This window comes from Coenobita brevimanus, chromosome 70 (assembly GCF_032717465.1).
Source record: "Coenobita brevimanus isolate Jiangsu-jjx chromosome 70, ASM3271746v2, whole genome shotgun sequence".
Lineage (NCBI taxonomy): Eukaryota > Metazoa > Arthropoda > Malacostraca > Decapoda > Coenobitidae > Coenobita > Coenobita brevimanus.
The window spans coordinates 54,877,611-54,880,110 of NC_137023.1; positions in this window are offsets into that span (position 1 = coordinate 54,877,611).

A 2,500-nucleotide genomic window follows, 5' to 3' on the forward strand; every position below is an offset into this window, starting at 1 on the left:
TTTCTGATTTGAGAGAGAGAGAGAGAGAGAGAGAGAGAGAGAGAGAGAGAGAGAGAGAGAGAGAGAGGAAACTGATTGCACAACAGCAATTATATCAGTGAATGAGGTGTGTCAGGTCGAGAATGAAGAGGAAGATTTTTATATAGATTTTTTTACAGCAGAAAGAAAGAAACAAAGGCCTGCAAAAATCGTTCCTTCCAAACAAAAGTCAAACAAAAGCGGGAAAAATCAAGTTCCGTTCACCTAGCGATACCTGTTGCCCTGTTCATTAACCTTTTTGAACTCAGGTACGTGTTCCAGGAGACATAAAGTTTCCTAACACCTCTTCCTCAGCGACTTATTTTGCTTATTACACCCTTACATTTTCTCGTACGTCACTTTCATTTTATCGCTTTAATAAAGATATAGTTTGCATCAATAAAACAAAAGATAATACTGAGGTGTGATAAGGAGAATAAATCGCTAAGGAAGAGGTGTTAGGTACTCTCCACATCAACTTACAATACGGCTCTACATTTACACGAAAATTTGCATCTACTTTGATCTTAATTTACACAACTACCTTACCAAAATATTTACAACCTGAGGGTGAATTACAACGCCAAAAACAAAACTTATGACAATACTTAAGTACTTTTGTGAAATGTTAATCATGAAAAAAAGGCTAAGATCCATTGTGAATATGATCTTGGACACTGTGCCTTCAGGGGGCAAGGAATGGCTTGGGACGTAGCGGAATTATTATTATTATTATTATTATTATTATTATTATTATTATTACTACTACTACTACTACTACTACTACTACTACTATTATTATTATTATTATTATTCTGTATGGAAAGAAGAAAGAACCCAAACCTGCAGAATTTGCCCTTAAAAAAAAAAAAAAAAAAAAAAAAAAAACAGCAAAAGGGAGGCTAAAATCCATACTCTGTCCACTTAAACATGCCTGGTCACTTTCCACTTAAGGGATTTGAAGTCACAGCCAAAGGAGTACAAAGGAGTGCAAAGGAAAGCAAACAGCAACAGCTCTAATGGTCCTTTCGGGGCTGTTAGAGAGGAGTATGACTATGATATCTAATACTATGAGTTAAAGATAAGGATAGCAAGAAGGAAGGCTCTATCTCTCCCTCACTCCTCTCCCATCCTCTCCTTCTCACTATCTTTTCTCCCATTTCTCCACTCCCTCCATCTTTCCCTCATCCTTTTCCTTCCATTCCTCCCTCATTTCTCCCTCCCCTTTCACTTCCTCATCTCTCTCTCTCTCTCTCTCTGCTCCCCTACCTTCCAGTCTCTCCATTCCTATCTCCCTCACTCCTCTCTCTCCTCCCTTCCATCTCTCACCCCTTTCCTCCCCCTCCCCTTCTCTCCCCCCTTTCCTCCCCCCTCCCCAACCTTTTATAGCCAATGTATCTCACTTTTTAGCCTTGCCTGCCTTCGCCACCACAATATTTGCTCCATTAACTTTTACTGCCATTACCCCCACCGCTTCCCAGGCCCTTGCCAAACCACGCCGCCAGAGAGGGGTAAGATACACGCATACATTACCCCCTGTGTGCGTATGTGCGTAGCTGATGTAATAAGAATGATACTATTACTACTACTATTGCTGCCACTACTACTACTACTACCACTACTACTACTACAACTACCACCACTACTACTACTACTACTACTACTACTACCAACACCACCACCTGCAAAACTACTACTGTACTACTACTGATAATAATAATAATAATAATGATAATAATAATAATAATAATAATAATAATAAAATAATAAAATAACAACTATAACAACAATAATATAAAAAAATGATCATAACAACTTCATCCGGTAATAATAATAATAAAAATAATCATAATTAATTGCTCAGATTATTTTTCGCCATAGGATTACTAATACTGCAGCCTCATTAGCCCTGTAATTACGAGTATTGCGTTACTTTACCTTTGATCTTCGCTCGAGAGTCAAGTTTGGGAATCTCTCCCTCCCTCCCTCCCTCCCTCCCTCCCTCCCCCTCTCTCTCTCTCTCTCTCTCTCTCTCTCTCTCTCTCTCTCTCTCTCTCTCTCTCTCTCAAAAGCCACTGGATTATTTCTGTCTTTTACACTGATTACCTTCGGTTTTTCTTACCTCCCTTCTTCCTTCCCTTTCCTTCACCTCTTCCCTCTCCCTTTTCCCTCCCTTCATTCCTCTCTTTTCCCGTTCACCCTTCTCTTGCCTTCCCTTTATTCCTTCCTTCACCCCTTCTCCAAGCGTTTCCCCTTCCTTCCATCCCTGCCCCCTTCTCTTGCCCTCCACTTCATCCCTCCCCCTTCCCCCTTCTCATGCCTTCCCTTCATCCCTTCCTGCACCCCTTCCCCCTTCTCATGCCTTTCCTTCATCCCTTCCTGCACCCCTTCCCCCTCCTCATGCTTCCCTTCATCCCTCCACCCCTTCCCCCTTTTTTTTGCCTTCCCTTCATCCTTCCCTGCACCCTTTCCTCTTTCTCAT